This window comes from Phyllobates terribilis, unplaced genomic scaffold (genome assembly GCF_046119375.1).
Source record: "Phyllobates terribilis strain yellow unplaced genomic scaffold, ASM4611937v1 Scaffold_8__6_contigs__length_399053987, whole genome shotgun sequence".
Classification (NCBI taxonomy): domain Eukaryota; kingdom Metazoa; phylum Chordata; class Amphibia; order Anura; family Dendrobatidae; genus Phyllobates; species Phyllobates terribilis.
Window position 1 is genome coordinate 65,548,053 of NW_027362768.1, and position 12,990 is coordinate 65,561,042.

At 42.1% G+C, this 12,990-nt stretch overlaps 1 protein-coding gene across 3 annotated transcripts in view; it reads left to right on the forward strand.

The window, feature by feature from the left end:
- LOC141156717 (E-selectin-like) overlaps positions 1-12,990 on the forward strand; it is a 1,180,370-nt gene that overhangs the window by 311,252 nt on the left and 856,128 nt on the right. The gene's annotated exons all lie outside the window — the stretch shown is intronic.

Consider the following 12,990-nt stretch of genomic DNA (forward strand, 5'->3'; position numbering starts at 1 on the left):
GTTTAGTTCTCCATCTTCTGGTGGGCAGTGGTTTAGTTTTCCATCCCCAAACGCCCTGCAAGCATTCAGGATTTCAAGACTTTTGGAGCAGCCCATTCCTCACCTGCCCTCACAGCCACTAGAATCACCCAGTGGCCAGTAAGACAGATGCAATGCCCCAGACCATGCTTGATTGTCCAGGTGTCAGTGGCAAAATGCACCCTGGCAGACATAGCTTTTTACAAGGAATGGGTGATTTTTTTTCTGCAAAACGCTGGTGCAGCACAGGCAGATCTTCGTGGCTGGGCAATTAATTTCCATGGCCTACAGATTGGTGATGGTGAAGTTCAAGCTCTTAGGTTTGGCATGTGTAGGAGGAAAAAATCTTTTACGTGACCACAACTTCAGGACCGAGGACTGGGTGATGTGCTGAGAGAAGGTGGAATAGGGTGAACACTACAAACTGCTGGACTGTGAGAGGGGTGCAGGCAGAGATGTTATGATGGATTGAGAAAGATGTGGTGTGCTCGGTGTCTGAGATCGGTCAAAAACAACAGGCATGTCCACTCACGTAAACAGCTGATGGGCTCTCACTCACCCCAACTGTAGCGGGTAAACAAGTGGAGATTTGTGTGAGAAAACTTGCTACGGTGCTGGAGGAGGAAGAAGTGGCAGTTAAGGTTAATGGGCTGGCCGGTGGTTGGCGAGGCCCGCTAATCTGCATTTTAGCACAGTGAAATTCCCAGTCTAATGAATTTTTATCCTGTATGTACCAGTTCATGCATGTACAACCCCGGGCAAAAATTATGGAATCACCGGGCTCGGAGGATGTTCATTCAGTTGTTTAATGTTGGTGAAAAAAAGCAGATCACAGATCACTCAATTCTTTTTTCCTCAGAATTGAGTGATTCCATAATTTTTCCCTCTGCTTGGTCTGAAAAAAATGACCCTTACTGAGTACCACATTTTTTATCTTGAATTCTTTTAGTGTTTATTAAAGCCTTAAAGTTGCCACTTGAAATTACTTTAGTTTTGTGCCATGTCTGTGATCTGCTTTTTTTCAACAACATTAAACAACTGAATGAAATCCTCTGAGCCCGGTGATTCCATAATTTTTGCCAGGGGTTGTAGTAGTCATATTACTGCAATTTTTGCCTCTACTCTGTCATTTTTTAACAAAGTTGGCAGATAACGTGAGTTGTGACAGCACAGTACAGTGCACGTGAGTCTCAGGTATCTGAGTCTCATCAATATCACCTCTATCTGATGACACACAGATCTACCTCTCTGGACTTGATATCACCTCCTTACTAACCAGATTCCAACAATGTCTGTCAGCTATTTCATCTTTCTTCTCTGCTAGATTTTTAAAACTTCACATGGATAAAACTGAATTTATCATCTTTCCACTATCTCATTCAACCCCACCAACTGACCTATCCATCAAAGTCAATCGTTGCCTACTTACCCTAGTAAATACAAAAAGCAAAGCCACAATAAGAACAATTAAAATTCCCCCAAAATTCAAGAAAAAAACACAGCAAAATAATCAACAGTATTTACCTGCTCAGATCTTCAAATCAAAATGCACTACAGGGGTGCAGCAGACCCATATAAAGATGGCGGCTACACAGGTGCAAAATACTGATAATAGTACCGGGCAGCCCGCCTAATCTAATAGTATGGGCGTAACTAATAGGCTGTTAGCCGGATGCTGTGCAATACCCAAGTGTGAACAGTGCCCAATACAAGCCTTTTTGTGTGCAATTCAAATGCTAAGCTGTCACCCCTCCATAAAATGGTAGGTTGTGAGTGGTTGTCTCATCAGTATTTTGCACCTGTGTAGCCGCCATCTTTATACGGGTCTTCTGCACCCTGGTAGTGCATTCTGGTCTGAAGATGTGAGCAGGTAAATACTGCTAACTATTTCGCTGTGTTTTTTTCTTGAATTTTGGGGGAATTTTAATTGTTTTTATTATGACTTTGATTTTGTATTTAGTGTAGGGACTCGTAAGCATGAGGACCTTTGAAGCGGGTTCTCAAGCTTACATATTTTGGCCAAAATATTGACTAATACCTCATATATTATGTATATGCATTTTTGCACTTTTTTATTCCGGGGTGCAGCCTGGCCCATTAGCGCTAGCATTGTAAACTGGGGTGTCTGTTCCCATGGGGTGCACTTGGATAGTACCGGGCAGCCCGCATAACCTAATAGTATGGGCGTAACTAATAGGCTGTAAGCTGGATACTGTGCACTACCCATGTGTGAACAGCGCCCTATACAAGTCTTTTTGTGTGCAATTCAAATGCTAAGCAGTCACCCCCTCCATGAAATGGTAGGTTGTGAGTGTTTGTCTCTTCAGTAATTTGCACCTGTGTAGCCGCCATCTTTAAATGGGTCTGCTGCACCCTGGTAGTGCATTTTGGTAGTGCAGTCTGATGATCTGAGCAGGTAAATACTGCTCATTATTTGCTGTATTTTTTTCTACTCTCCACAGTCCCTTAAGCTTGAATCTGATCTCTCCTTTAAACCTGAGATCCAAGCCCTTTTCACTTGCTGCCGACTCCAACTCCAAAATATCTCCTGGATCCACACATTCCTCAACCATGAATCTACAAAAAGACCAGTGCACGCCCTCATCATCTCCCACCTCAAATACTTTAACCTCCTGCTCTGTGGCCTCCCTTCTACCACTCTCGCAGCCCTCCAATCTATCCTAAACTCTGTTGCCCGAATACTCCACCTGCCCCCCTACTATTCCCTGTCTTCTCCTCTATGTAAATCCCATCACTGACTCCCCATTGCCCAGAGACAACAGTTCAAAACCCTAACCATGGCATACAAAGCCATTTAAAACATGTCTCCTCCATATATCTGTGACCTACTCCCAGTACTTACCTGCAGACAACCTCCAATCGTCACAAGATTCAGGTAAAAAAAATACACTTATTTGGTATCTCTGAGTCCAGAACAATGTGATCTTTAAAACACGAATTAACACCTTCAGTGAACACAATAAAATGAAACAAACAATGCTTTTTCATCATAACGTTGAAGAAAAAGTGGAATAAAATGCAATCAAAAAGTCAAATGTGAATAAAAGTTGTATACCTGAAAACGTCATCTTTTCCCGCAAGAAACAAGCTGCCATTCAGCTCAGTCAGCAGAAAAGTAAAAAAGCTAAGTCTCTCAGAATGTAGCGATGCAAAAACAATTCTTTTTTCTAAAAAATTGTTTTTATTATGTATGATGTGGAAACCTGTATGGAAAGCTTTAGGAGAAACTCAAAAGGTTTCACACGTTTGCCAGTTTTGATCAACTCAGAGTCGATCGATCGGAGACAAGAGCACACAACCAGTGTTTATTAGTGTACAGGCATGTCTGCTGCCAGATGCCCAGTCACAAGTCTTTATTACAACCACAGAGATATGAACAGGGGCATGGCTTTACATTACCTAAGGGAGAAGATATTTTAAATGGAGAAAGTATTTTAATTGGAAATAACAAAGTCGTCCTTGAAACTTTATAAATATTTACCATATCATGTAAAAGCGACAAAACATAAAAAAATACACATAGTTGGTATCACCACGTCCAGAACGACCTGATCTATAAAACTGTCAAACTAGTAAACCACTTCAGTGAACAGCATAAAAAAGTGACAGAAAACGATGCCTTCTCATCATACCGCCGAACAAAATGTGGCATAAAACGCGTCCAAAAAGTTGAATAGAAATAAAATGGTTAGCATAACTAAAATTGCTGAAAACAAGCTGCCAAACAGCTCTGTCAGCAGAGAAATGAAAAAAGCTAGTTTTCAGAATATAGCAAAAACAATTCTTTTTTTATATAAGATTATACTTATTGAGTAAAAGCAGCAAAACATAAAAACAAGACATAAATGTGGTATCATTGCAATCATACTGACGTGAAGTATAAAGCTACCTTATCACTTTTACGACATGGTGAACGTCATAAAAAAACTATTCCTGAATTGCTGGTTTTTGTTTATTCTGCCTCCCAAAAATCGGAACAGTAAGCAATCAAAAATGTTAAGGGCACATCAAGGTGCTCATCATATCTCTAGATAAATTACTTAAGGGGTGTTGTTTCCAAAATGGAGTCACTTGTGCAGCGTCTCCATGGTTTAGGCACATCAGGGCTTCTCCAAATGCAACATGGCGCCCACAAACCATTCTATTAAAGTCTGTGCTCAAAAACTCGCTCCTTCCTTCTGGAGCTCAGCAGTTTGCCCAAATAGTAGTTTCCCACCACATATGAGGTATCGGTGTACTCAGGAAAAATTGTGAAAATGAAAAATTTGGGGCTAAAGCAACATTTTTGTGGGAAAACTCTTAATTTTCATGGCTCAACATAATCAAATTCTGTGAAGCACCTGTGGGTTCACTGTGCTCACCACAATTGTACATAAATTCCTTCAGGGTCGTAGTTTCTAAAATGGGGTTACATGTGGGGGGTTTCCACTGTTTAGGCACATCAGGAGCTCTGCAAACATGAAATTTTTGATTTTTGATTCCAGCCAATTTTGAGTTAGAAAAGTCAAATGGTGCTCCTTCCAAGCCCTGCCGTGCACCAAAACAGTATTTTTCCACCACATATGGGGTATCGACATTCTCATGAGAAATTACACAACAAATTGTATGGTGCATTTTCTCCTGTTACCAGTGTGAAAATGAAAAATTTAGGACAATAACAATATTTTTGCGAGGAGAAAGGATTTTTTTTATTTTCACATCTCAGCGATATGAAATCCATTTTTTAGGCACATCAGGAGCTCTGCAAACATGAAATGGTGTCCTCTATCGATTCCAGCCAATTTTTCATTCCAAATGTCAAATGGTGCTCCTTCTCTTTTGAGCCCTGCTGTGCACCCAAACATTACTTTTCCACCACATATTGGTATCAACATACTCAGGAGAAATTGCACAACAAATTGTATGGTGCATTTTCTACTGTTATCTGTGCGAAAATTAAAAATTTTCAGCCAAAGCAACCTTTGTGAGAAAAATTTCATTTTTTTATTTATGTTTTATTTTCACGGCTCAACATTATAAAATAATTCTATGAAGCACCTGTGGATTCAAGGTACTCACCACACATCCAGATAAATTCCTTAAGGTGTAGTTTCTAAAATGGGGCACTTGTTGGGGGTTTCCACTGTTCAGGCACATCCGGGGCTCTGTAAACATGACATGGCGTCTGCTATTGATTCCAGCCAATTTTGCGTTCCAAAAGTGAAATGGTGCTCCTTTTCTTTTCAGCTCTGTTGTGCACCTAAACAGTATTTTTCCACCACATATGGATTATTGTCGTACTCAGGAGAAATTGTTTGTTGCATTTTCTCCTATTACCCTTATGAAAATAAAAAAATTGGGGCTAATGTAACATTTTTTTAGAGAAAAAATTTATTTTTAATTTTTTCCTTCCACATTGCTTTATTTCCTGTAAAGCATATGAAGGGTTAATAAACATCTTGAATGTGGTTTTCAGCAGTTTGAGGGGTGCATTTTTAAAGGGATGTCACTTTTGTGTAATTTCTGTCAAATAGGCCCCTCAAAGTCACATTAAATGTGATGTGATTCCTAAAAAATTGGTTTTGAAAATATGAAATATTGCTAATAGAGATGAGCGTTGTTCGACTCGAACTGTTCGCCAATCTTAAATTCGAGCTGTTTAGGGCGGTGTTCGAGCCGTTCGGCGAACACGAACGATTTGAGAAAAATTCGGCTGCTCGAGGTTATGTTCGATAACTGTTCGTGCACCAAAATCATAACTGGATTTTTTCTCAGTAATGATGAAAATTAATGTTAATACGCAGTTTGAGTGTACAGCGGGGTGGGGGGAGGGGCAGGGGATGGATCTCTGCAGGAATAATGAAGATCTCCATTTTTTTTTCTCTTTCCCGCATTTACAGTGGGGAGGTGCAATCTGTCAGCCTATCAGCAGCGCACACACGGAGCAAAGTGCTTTTTTTCACACAAGCAAGGGCATGTGTCATTGGCAGTGTATGTCACATGTCCTTGACCTATAAGACCAAGCCATTTTCCCCGTCGCCACCATTTTCTCACTGCTGCAGCTGCGTGTTAGACGGCACCGCTGTTGCTGTGTGCGCTATACCTTGTTAATTTCAAGCCAATTTTCGCACAAATCTACAGATAGCTTGGGAGTAGGGAATAGTTGTGATTGCAGGCCTTTTAAGGACTAGGTTACAGCATTTCCTACGACTTTTATCAGGCAGGTCTATGCTCTTAAATAGATAGATTGTGGGAGTAAAGACTAATTGTAATTGCAGTCCTTTTCAGGACTAGGTTACATCAGTTAATATCAGTTTTTGCCAGGCAGGTCTGTGCCAGTGCTGTGCAAGTTTTTTTCACAGCATTTGGCTGAATCTAGCAAAGCTAATCCTTTTTTGCCTATTGCAGAGTGTGTTAGTCAGTGGAGTAGCCTATCTGTGTTGCAAGATATACCACCTGTGTATAGAATACCAATTTTTTTACTGCACCTAGTGAAGTAAAATCTTTTGGGCATAGCATCATTCTATTAGTCCATCTATACTGACCTCCATCAGGTTGCAAATTGAATATAATTTTTTTCTGCATCTAGCTCTGAAAAAATATTTGGGCTTCTAGCAGTGTGTGGGACTTGTTCTATTAGTCCATCTATACTGACCTCCATCAGGTTGCAAACTGAATATAATTTTTTTCTGCATCTAGCTCTGAAAAAATATTTGGCCTTCTAGCAGTGTGTGGGACTTGTTCTATTAGTCCATCTATACTGACCTCCATCAGGTTGCAAACTGAATATAATTTTTTTCTGCATCTAGCTCTGAAAAAATATTTGGCCTTCTAGCAGTGTGTGGGACTTTCTCTATTAGTCCATCTATACTGACCTCCATCAGGTTGCAAATTAAAAATAATTTTTATCTGCATCTAGCTCTGAAAAAATATTTGGCCTTCTAGCAGTGTGTGGGACTTTCTCTATTAATCCATCTATACTGACCTCCATCAGGTTGCAAATTAAAAATATTTTTTTGTCTGCATCTAGCTCTGAAAAAAATATTTGGCCTTCTAGCAGTGTGTGGGACTTTCTCTATTAGTCCATCTATACTGACCTCCATCAGGTTGCAAATTCAAAATATTTTTTTGTCTGCATCTAGCTCTGAAAAAATATTTGGCCTTCTAGCAGTGTGTGGGACTTTCTCTATTAGTCCATCTATACTGACCTCCATCAGGCTGCAAATTAAAAATAATTTTTATCTGCATCTACCTCTGAAAAAATATTTGGCCTTCTAGCTGTGTGTGGGACTTGTTCTATTAGTCCATCTATACTGACCTCCATCAGGTTGCAAACTGAATATAATTTTTTTCTGCATCTAGCTCTGAAAAAATATTTGGCCTTCTAGCAGTGTGTGGGACTTTCTCTATTAGTCCATCTATACTGACCTCCATCAGGTTGCAAATTCAAAATAATTTTTATCTGCACCTAAATCTGAAAAAATATTTGGCCTTCTAGCAGTGTGTGGGACTTTCTCTATTAATCCATCTATACTGACCTCCATCAGGTTGCAAATTAAAAATATTTTTTTGTCTGCATCTAGCTCTGAAAAAATATTTGGCCTTCTAGCAGTGTGTGGGACTTTCTCTATTAGTCCATCTATACTGACCTCCATCAGGTTGCAAATTAAAAATAATTTTTATCGGCATCTAGCTCTGAAAAAATATTTGGCCTTCTAGCAGTGTGTGGGACTTTCTCTATTAATCCATCTATACTGACCTCCATCAGGTTGCAAATTAAAAATATTTTTTTGTCTGCATCTAGCTCTGAAAAAAAATTTGGCCTTCTAGCAGTGTGTGGGACTTTCTCTATTAGTCCATCTATACTGACCTCCATCAGGTTGCAAATTCAAAATAATTTTTTGTCTGCATCTAGCTCTGAAAAAATTTTTGGCCTTCTAGCAGTGTGTGGGACTTTCTCTATTAGTCCATCTATATTGACCTCCATCAGGCTGCAAATTAAAAATAATTTTTATCTGCATCTTGCTCTGAAAAAATATTTGGCCTTCTAGCAGTGTGTGTGACTTTCTCTATTAGTCCATCTATACTGACCTCCATCAGGTTGCAAATTAAAAATAATTTTATGTCTGCATCTAGCTCTGAAAAAATATTTGGCCTTCTAGCAGTGTGTGGGACTTTCTCTATTAGTCCATCTATACTGACCTCCATCAGGTTGCAAATTCAAAATAATTTTTTGTCTGCATCTAGCTCTGAAAAAATATTTGGCCTTCTAACAGTGTGTGGGACTTTCTCTATTAGTCCATCTATACTGACCTCCATCAGGCTGCAAATTAAAAATAATTTTTATCTGCATCTACCTCTGAAAAAATATTTGGCCTTCTAGCTGTGTGTGGGACTTGTTCTATTAGTCCATCTATACTGACCTCCATCAGGTTGCAAACTGAATATAATTTTTTTCTGCATCTAGCTCTGAAAAAATGTTTGGCCTTCTAGCAGTGTGTGGGATTTTCTCTATTAGTCCATCTATACTGACCTCCATCAGGTCGCAAATTAAAATTAATTTATATCTGCATCTAGCTCTGAAAAAATATTTGGCCTTCTAGCAGTGTGTGGGACTTTCTCTATTAGTCCATCTATACTGTCCTCCATCAGGTTGCAAATTAAAAATAATTTTTTGTCTGCATCTAGCTCTGAAAAAATATTTGGCCTTCTAGCAGAGTGTGGGACTTTCTCTATTAGTCCATCTATGCTGACCTCCATCAGGTTGCAAACTGAATATATATTTTTTCTGCATCTACCTCTGAAAAAATATTGGGCTTCTAGCTGTGTGTGGGACTTGTTCTATTAATCCATCTATACAGACCTCCATCTGGTTGCAAACTGAATATTATTTTTTTCTGCATCTACCTCTGAAAAAATATTTGGGCTTCTAGCTGTGTGTGGGACTTGTTCTATTAGTCCATCTATACTGACCTCCATCAGGTTGCAAACTGAATATAATTTTTTACTGCATCTAGCTCTGAAAAAATATTTGGCCTTCTAGCAGTGTGTGGGACTTGTTCTATTAGTCCACCTATACTGACCTCCATCAGGTTGCAAATTCAAAATAATTTTTTGTCTGCATCTAGCTCTGAAAAAATATTTGGCCTTCTAGCAGTGTGTGGGACTTGTTCTATTAGTCCACCTATACTGACCTCCATCAGGTTGCAAATTCAAAATAATTTTTTGTCTGCATCTAGCTCTGAAAAAATATTTGGCCTTCTAGCAGTGTGTGGGACTTTCTCTATTAGTCCATCTATACTGACCTCCATCAGGTTGCAAACTGAATATATTTTTTTTTCTGCATCTACCTCTGAAAAAATATTTGGGCTTCTAGCTATGTGTAGGACTTGTTCTATTAGTCCATCTATACTGACCTGCATCAGGTTGCAAACTGAATATAATTTTTTTCTGCATCTACCTCTGAAAAAATATTTGGGCTTCTAGCTGTGTGTAGGACTTGTTCTATTAGTCCATCTATACTGACCTCCATCAGGTTGCAAGCTGAATAAAATTTTTTTCAGCATCTACCTCTGAAAAAATATTTGGGCTTCTAGCTGTGTGTGGGACTTGTTCTATTAGTCCATCTATACTGACCTCCATCAGGTTGCAAACTGAATATAATTTTTTTCTGCATCTAACCCAGCCAATAGTTTTGGCCTAATACCACAGTTTGGCCACTCAGCTCTGCTCGGTTCCCATCCATTGTTTTTTTGTGCAAACAACTCCAGAGTTGTGAATTAGTTAACCACCAAAATGAGTGGAAAAAGGCCTGCTGCTGGTGGAAAGGGGAATAGGCGTGTTGGGAAGGGGAAAAAAGGTTGTGTCCGTTGGGTAGGTGTTAAAGCAACAGTAACATCTGCAGAAGAAAGACCATCTTCCAGCCAAACTAAAATGTCTACTTCTTTTAGCGGACAATGTGATAAGATCCCTTTCTTATGGCCACGCCAATCGCTACAAATTCCAGATGAGGCACAAAAACAGCAGGTGCTTCAACGGATATCAAGTGCTCCTTTAAGTGGGCTCTCCTCCACATCAACTTCAACATCACAAATACTCCAGTCCTCAAAGGTGCCACCCCAATCGCACTTGCTTTCTCACAGCTCCCAAATCTCCAGCTGCCCGTCTGAGTATGAGGTAGAACAGATGGTTGAGTCTGCAGAGCTGTTTACTCATACTATAGCCTGGGAATCAGAGGTCGACTCCAGCGCTTCTGTGAATCCAGACAAGGAAATGATCTGCACTGATGCCCAGAATCTTTATGAGTCGGATCCAGGACCAGACACAGAAGGTTCTGACCATAATGTAGACCCTCATTCCCAAACTGTAACTCCTGTTGGTGGAGACAATGAGGAAGACGATGATGAGACTCAAATACCTGATTGGAGCGACAACTTTAGTTTTTTGTCAGGGCAGGAACAGGTTGGCTCTGAGGACGACGGGTGTGATAACGCACAGGGTGATGATGATGAGGTTGGAGATCCCACTTACTGTCAACCCACAGTCAGCCAAGAGATGAGGTCAGCAGAGGAGGTGGAGGAAGATGCTAGTGACGACGAGGTCAGGTTGCGCCTTCCTGGACAGAGACGTAGTACTGGAAGCACGTCAACAACTGCATCCTCAAACACAACTCTGCCTCTCACCACAAGTCGTGGTGGCTCTTCAGGTCGCATGGGTGCTAAGCCTTGCATAGCCTGGGCATTTTTTCAGATGGATAAAGATGACCCAACTCGTGTTATTTGTAACATTTGTCAGCAAAAGCTAAGTAGAGGCCAAAAAATACATAGTTTGAGTACTTCATGCATGAACCGGCACATGGACATGAAGCATAAGTTGCAGTGGGAAGCTCAGTGTGCTACAATGCGGCCTAGCCGGCCGGGCCAACCACCGTCTGCCATATCTTGTGCATCCACGGCCTCTTCATCCTCTGTGACTGGGGGGACAGCAGTCACACCAGTTTTGGGGCGCAGACCTGCCACCTCTTTACCCGCAACAGCCAGCGTGATTGGCAGGTCATCATTTTCTTTGGAGGTGGTAACACCAGCTGGTGTTGAGCGCTGTCCGACATCGATAGCACCACCTTTGGATCAAGGCAACTTAACATGTCCACCTGCATCTTCCTCACAGACCGGCAGTTTGCCGGGGACACCCTTATCAACCCCGTCTAAGCACAATAGCCAGCCCTCGGTCCCTCAGATGTGGACAAGTAAAAGACTATTTCCTCCTAGCCATGAGAAAGCTAAGAGGTTGAATTTCACCATCTGCAAGCTCTTGGCTACAGAAATGCTGCCTTTCTGCCTGGTGGACACAGAGGATTTTCGAGACCTTATGTCCGTCGCAGTGCCCCAGTACCAGATGCCCAGTCGGCACTACTTCTCAAAGAAAGGTGTGCCTGCGCTCCACCAGCATGTCGCACACAACATCACCGCTTCATTGAGAAACTCTGTGTGTGACAGGGTGCATTTCACCACAGACACTTGGACGAGTAGGCATGGACAGGGGCGTTACATGTCGCTGACTGGGCACTGGGTAACTATGGTGACAGCAGGACAAGGGGCTGCTGTCCAAGTCTTGCCGTCCCCACGAGTTGTGCGTCAATCCTCTTTATGTCAAAGTTCCTCCACTGCTTCTGCCTCCTCAACCTCCTCTCAGTCTTCCACCTGCACCCAAAGCCTGTCTGGTCATGCCACAAGCTTTCTAACTGCGCAGAAGGGATCCTGCACACCTCCTTACTATGCTGGCAGTAGGGCTCAACGTCATCAGGCGGTTTTTACTTTGAAATGTCTGGGAAATGTGAGTCACACAGCTGAGGAGTTGTGGTCAGCTGTGGAGAACCAATTTCATGAATGGTTGTCTCCACTGGACCTGAAACCAGGGAAGGCCGTGTGCGACAATGCTGCAAACCTGGGTGCGGCCCTTCGCCGGGGCAATGTCACACACGTGCCTTGTATGGCTCACGTGTTGAACCTTGTTGTCCAGCAATTTTTAGCCCACTATCCCAGACTAGATGGCCTTCTGCAGAGGGCACGGTCACTGTGTGCTCACTTCCGCCGTTCGCATCCCGCAGCTCAGCGACTTACATCTCTACAGAAGTCGTTGGGCCTGCCACTTCACCGGCTAAAATGCGATGTGCCTACCCGGTGGAATTCAACTCTGCACATGTTGCAGCGACTGTGGCAGCACCGACAAGCCTTGGTGCAATACGTTCTGACATATAGCCTGGGCCAACGAGATCCAGAGGTGGGGCAAATCACGCTGGAGGAGTGGTCTCAGATCAGGGACCTATGCACCCTTCTGCACAGTTTTGAAATGGCGACGAAGATGTTTAGTGCTGATGATGCCATTATCAGCATGACTATTCCGGTGATTTACATGCTGGAGCACATGTTAAACAGAATTCGGAGTCAGGTGGTGGCACAAGAGGAGGTGGAGGAAGTTGAGGAGGAGGAGTTGTATGCGGAAGGGCTAACATCTGCAAGGTCCAGACGGTCGGCAGCACCAAGGCGGCAGGCATGTGAGGGTGGGGGAGATGGTTTTACCAGCGCGCATGGTAGCAGCCAAACTAGTGAGGAAGGTGCAGGAGCCCAGGAAGAAGTGGAGGACAAACTGATGTAAGACTCATCAGATGAGGGAGACCTTGATCACATTTCTGTTGTGCGAGGTTGGGGGGAGAGGACAGAGGAAGGAAGCATGATTGTTACCTCGCCACCAACACAATAGGGACTTGGTGCTCCTGGATGCGCAACACACATGAGTGCCTTCTTGCTGCACTACCTGCAACATGACCCTCGAATTGTGAGAATTAGAAATAATCCTGACTACTGGGTTGCCACACTGTTAGATCCCCGGTACAAAAGTAAATTTGCAGAAATTATTCCTGCCATAGAAAGTGATGCACGCATGCAGGAGTATCAGCAGAGACTGTTGCAGAAT